We start from the raw sequence: 6025 nt of genomic DNA, 5'->3' as shown, positions 1-6025 counted from the left end.
CGTTGGTAGATCTAATACCGAGCACCTTACGTAGAAACTTACGTAGCCTAAGTGAAGTACCGAGCACCTTACGTAGAAACTTACGTAGCATAGCGGTGTCGTTTTTTCTGCCATGTGAACACAATAATAGAAAAGCTGACAGGATCGCTTTTCTAAAATTATTGTGTTCACATGGCAAGAAAAACGACACCGCTATGCTACGTAACTTTCTACGTAAGGTGCTCGGTATTTCACTTAGGCTACGTAAATCTCTACGTAAGGTGCTCGGTATTAGATCTACCAACGGGTGGAAGCCGCGTGCTGTGCACTGCACGGCAGCAAGAGTCTTGACGGCAGACATTGTGTTGCATGCAGTCCGTGTTCGGATGTGCATGCGCAAGGAACTTCCTTCTTTGGAACTGCTTCTTGTATGAGCTGTTTCGGATATTTCGACTCCTGGCCTGGCTTATTTCGTTTCGGCGCTGCTGAGACCTCCTTTCGCGGAATATTACTGACAGGTGAGTTGACCAGTTCCCTTTGATTCATTTGCTTGTGTTCACTCTTTCATTTACGAAAAGTGTGCTGATCTTGGGCGGAATGCAATAAATAATGGAAAAGCTGACAGGATCTCTTTTCTAAATAATTTAGCTTTTCCGCTGCCGAGGCCTCCTTTTACGGAATGCTCGATGACAGGTGATCTCTGAGTTGACCGGTTTCCTTCGATTCATTTGCTTATGCTCACCCTTTCATTTACGGAAACGTGTGCTGATTTTATTCGGATTTAGATCCATTTTTATCTCTTTGCCCTTGTCTACAGTGTACGAAGAACGCGAGTTCACGGTAAGGCTTACCGGTATGTTAAAATGTGTTGTCGAAATACTCATATTCATTGTACATTGGAACGTTACAAGTAAGGCACTGGTCAGTGGCATACTATCGTTGGCAGTTCCCAATCTGGAGGGAAAGGTTCAAGGACCCATTGACCGAGTTTGCAAAATAAATTCGCATATCAGGGAAAATCTCCATTGTGGAGAGGTTCAGTAAACTTGTTTGCTTCATACGAAACAAGCCAATGGGTGCAGTCTCGTCTCGTGAAGATCTCGTACTTGTATGATTGGATTTGTTTACTTGAGTCTGGGCTGTTTGATTTATTATTTGTGAGTACCGCCGAGATTGCACTGCCCCAAATAAAGTTTCGTGCCGCCAAAGCAAGAATTACGATCTGCAATCTGTTTGTAGTACCTGCAAGAATGTGCTGTACATGTATCGTACTTTCTCTGTTGCTGTTTCAGTTGCCGTCATGTTGTTAAAGAAACGTTCAGTAGAGAGGTTCTGCAAAACGAAAATTCGAACGAAGTTTCTCGACAGTCCTTGCGAAAGTGTGTACGAATTTTTGCACGAACTTTGCGTTCTGCACATTTTCGTAGTTTGCGCGGGCCAAGTGCACGTACGCCATGACCCGATCTCACGAAATGTCCTACGAGTACGACAGTTCATTTCGCGTTCCCTGCAAGTTTCGCGTCCCAAGTTGCGAAGTTTTGCACTTCATGGCAATGAACGAACCTTTTTACGCATTTTCGTTTTGCAGAACCTCTCTAGTGACTCATTTGTTTCATACGAGACGAGTCAATGAGTTGGTGTGGCTTAGAATCTTTCGCTGTAGAAGAAATCTATTCGTATGTCTATTGGAGAAATAATTGTATTCACTGGTTATAAAATAGGTAAGACAAACTCACAGAATAAATACCATTGGTCCCTTGGTGTTCGTCCTAAAGAGGTTCGACTGGATATCATTCATACTCACCAAAAGATGTGTAAGATTTTATTATTATGGAGTGCCTTGTTTATCTCTCAGTACCTCCAACCAAAGCCTATCCCCTTTTATCCTCAGGATCAGTGTAGTTGTTGGAACGAGGTTTTGGACTCAGCAATGTAGTTGTTTACATTTTAATACATGTTTATTGTTCCTCCTTTGTGTTGTTTTAGAAAATCGTGGACTACCAGTTTGAAGTCATTGAACTACTTCCAAAAGTTGTATCGACATCAACAGGATTACGATTTCAGTGCAATATGATGCAGGATGACCTTATCACGATAACCCATGATTATAAACCATTATAAACACAGAATCAACAAAAACATCTGCGACAAGTACCTTGTTACATTTCTCAAATAAATCTGATCGAGGGTGGGGAAATCTGAAATATCTGAAAGGCAAGACAATTTTATGACAGTCATGAAACACCCTAGTAAAATAAATAAAATAATAATAATAATAATAATAATGTAGAAGAGAAAAGGACATATGGATACGAGTTAAGAGTAACTCTCCATCACTGTAACATGATACTTTATACAGTATCATGTTACAGTGATGGAGAGTTACTCTTAACTCGTATCCATATGTCCTTTTCTCTTCTACATTTATTTATGGCTCAACATCCGAGTTTAATAATAATAATGAAATTCTGCTACAGCAACATGCACAGAATGACCTCCTTATAAAAAAAGTATCACCACTGTCCACCACTACACTCACATGTATCCCCGCAGAAGAACATGCTAGTGCTGCAAGAAAAGGCTTGCACATCAATGCGTATGATACGGTGTAATTGACATGATGTGAAGGCCATCATTTACCTAATTATTGATATAGGGCATTCCATTGGTGACAGAAAAAACAAAAGAAATTATAGCAATAAAAACTGCTTTATGGCAGTTTTCTAAAAAAAAGTTATTGTGTTCTCGTCCATGGACCCCGTCTAAAAAGTAAGAAATTAACGAAATGTGATAGCCGAAAATTAAAATTTCACACAAAACCTCACAATAATCACATACAGAATGAAAAGCTACATGCAGAAGACCTGTAAAAGGCCCTAGGCCTGTGGGACTGCCGTATTCAAAATTTAATAATAATAATAATAAGGCCCGATATCTGAGACTTTCGACCTTCGGGGCTACGCGTTTTTTTTGAGAAAACACTAAAAACAAATTTGTTCGCAAAAAATCGATTCCGTCAAAGCAAAGTGCAGAGACGACAATGGCGGAAGAAAATTGAAGGCGATTCTTCTGTCAGTTGGTTATTGGGCTCACGGAGCACAGCAGCCGCGATCCCATGGACGGTGATGCATCGTTCTTTGTGGATATCCTGTCAAGCGGCGACAGCGCTTCTAGTTCTGAGAGCGCATGTCAGGCGAATCGATCGCAAGTGACACGCGGTACTTACCTGTCGGGGGCGACGATGATGAGGACTTGGCCTGGATGGGTATGATCAAGGCCAACCACAGTCTGCCTCAGCGATAGCTGCTACAGCTCCAGGCAAGGACAACCAGGTGGATTCCTGAGGGTACGCCGCTTGCAAGGCCGCTGGGCGCCCTTGCGCGAGTGGCAGAACTGTTTCCTGAGTGTCACGCCAGACCTGCTAAAACGGCACGAAATGATGGAAGTTTTCTTTGCGACGATGATCCTAACATGTTTTGGATGGCACGCTCGATACTCGAGCTAATAATGGCGAATCAGACCATCACGGAGCACATGAGGCTGGGCAATCTCGAGTAACATTCTGTTACTTTTGAGTTGGTGGTGTGAAACGCTTGTCAGACTGTGTTACTGATGTTTGGAAATGGTCAGTCTCCACAAAGTGCTACAAGGCGAATCTGGACGCATTTGCTCCGTTTGACTCCTTCACAATAAGTATGTGAATGCTGTTACATGTAACATGGTGTTCCATCAAAATCTGTTGCAGACAATCCTGTCAAGCATGTCCATCACCAGGAGAACAGATAAATCACCTCTCCTTCTAATGCTGCCATTGCTGCTGTTGCAACTACACAACCTCAATAAAGTCACGGAATGCTGAAATGAAGTACCTGAACAGTCAAAACACTTTACTATATTAGATATCACATGGAAACAATTTTTGGTGGCTCCAAACACACTGATATTTCAAAATTGTAAAAAAAGAACAATTCATTAACATGACTCCTGACTGTAGAATGCATTTCTACATGGTCAATATTGGTCTGATGGCCGTGAAACGAAGTCACAATACTCTACAAAGGCAAGACATCAATTTGCAATAAAAAAATCAATTTCACCAAAACAGCCCCGAAGGTCGATTTTCTCAGATATTGGGCCATAAGACCTTTTCCCCTCGTGATCCTCTTTCCTATGCATGCATGACATGCATGTTGCCAATAATTATTGTTGTGCGGTACAAGTTTAGTGTTGAAAGCAGCATTTCAAGTGTTGTGATTATTGTGAGGTTTTGTGTGAAATTTTAATTTTCGGCTATCACATTTCGTTAATTTCTTACTTTTTAGACGGGGTCCATGGACGAGAACACAATAACTTTTTTTTAGAAAACTGCCATAAAGCAGTTTTTATTGCTATAATGTTGATAGCGGCGGTGCACCGCCGTGGCCGGTGCAGTGGGCCATAGATCGTCGACGACGACGCGTCGGCAATTTGTTACAGGTGATTACGTCATTTTTCGTACCAAAAATCTGTGCTGTATATAAAATCGCGAAATACAGCTCATTTCGCACCCTTGTTTTGAATCTTTCAAAACAAGTAATGAGCTATGAGATAGATAAACGATGTCCTCAACAGCAGGTGAGGGTGTCGATAGGGATACACAGGCGCTGCAGTTAGATCTTGCTGGTGTTGTGAAGGGCCTTCATGAGAGCTTGAGGAAGAAACTGAGAGCTGCTGCACGTCAAGAGGACGGCAGCTCGGCTGCTGAACGTGGCGACGACAGCGAAGTGTGGAGTCGAGTCTGGGCAGAGCACTGCGATGACAAGGAGCAGCTGGAAAAATACTCGCAAGCCATGCGAGGCCTGGCGTGCTCAGTGTGGAAAAGCCGAGGCCAATCACGGCTGAGCTGGTGCGTGGATACATGCAGAGAATACTTTAGAGATGCTGACGGTGGCTTGCGCCAAATGCTACGAAAGGAGCACAGGAGGGGATACAAAAGTGAGAGCAATGGTTTTTATAATATTTCTCAATGTGCGCAAGCTCCACTGCAGCCACTTCATTACCTGGAAAACCTAAATTAAGCGGGATTCACAGAAGCTTTTTTTGCGATGCGACACGCGATGCGACAGCCGCGAAACCGGGAAATCCCTAAATCGCAGTCATCTCGGACCCCACGCAACTGCCGCAACAGGGCCATCGTGGAAGTTGAGCTTGGCTCAACTTTTGCGATGCGACAAGCGATTCGGCGTACGATTTTGACCTTTTCTACAGCAAAGTTGTACAAAGGTTCAAGAGTTGCCTATAAATTTGTACAAGTAGTACCAAACCGCGCGAATACCATGGTGATATACCCACCTGCATTGAACTTCGCGCCAAATCAGCAAGGCGTTGTCGCATCACTGACTTCTTCTGTGAATGGTATTTCGCGAGTTCGCATCGCATGCGTCCGTCGCAGATCACGTCGCATCGCGTGTCGCATCGCAAAAAAGCTTCTGTGAATCCCGCTTTACACACTTGGAATTGGACCTATAACAGGCAACACAAAGTGGAACGAAACTACACCATACGTGATAAAATTGCACCATCCTTTCAGCACAGGCACACACACACACACGCACACACACACACACATATATGCCCATCGCGTTAAACATAGCAACTTGTGCTGGGATTACACATTTAACAGCTTGCAAGGCTGATGAATTGACCGCCACTGATTTTAGCCTGGTATCCACCACACAGTCACAGTTACACCTACTGCCTAACATCAGTCGACCTCAAAGAGCTACTCAGACTACTTCTACACAACAACGTGTTCCAGCACCCAATCCTTGGAACATTTAAGTAGATAAAGGGGTTGGCAATGGGTAGCCAACTCAGTTGCACGTTAGCCATTGTCATCATGGACCGCTTTGAACAACATAACATCTACCGAGATATCTGACAGAAGAATGGAACAGCTTTACACTAATGCCTCGCAAAGTGTCGTGGGCGGTGGAAAACTGCGTGTCCAGATATCACATGTGAGTGGCATTGCTCCAGTCTCCATACAGAACTGCAGAATAGTAAT

At 43.4% G+C, this 6025-nt stretch overlaps 1 long non-coding RNA gene across 1 annotated transcript; it reads left to right on the top strand.

Moving 5' to 3' along the window:
• Positions 1–412: 412 nt before the first annotated feature.
• LOC135829641 (uncharacterized) lies at positions 413–2218 on the top strand. The gene is made up of 3 exons (XR_010555878.1): positions 413–497; positions 797–819; positions 1966–2218. It is a non-coding gene; the product is annotated as an uncharacterized LOC135829641 (long non-coding RNA).
• Positions 2219–6025: the final 3807 nt, after the last annotated feature.

The sequence above is a fragment of the Sycon ciliatum genome, chromosome 13 (genome assembly GCF_964019385.1).
Source record: "Sycon ciliatum chromosome 13, ocSycCili1.1, whole genome shotgun sequence".
In the NCBI taxonomy this organism is placed as follows: Eukaryota; Metazoa; Porifera; class Calcarea; order Leucosolenida; family Sycettidae; genus Sycon; species Sycon ciliatum.
This window is presented reverse-complemented; position numbering and strand designations above follow the sequence as displayed.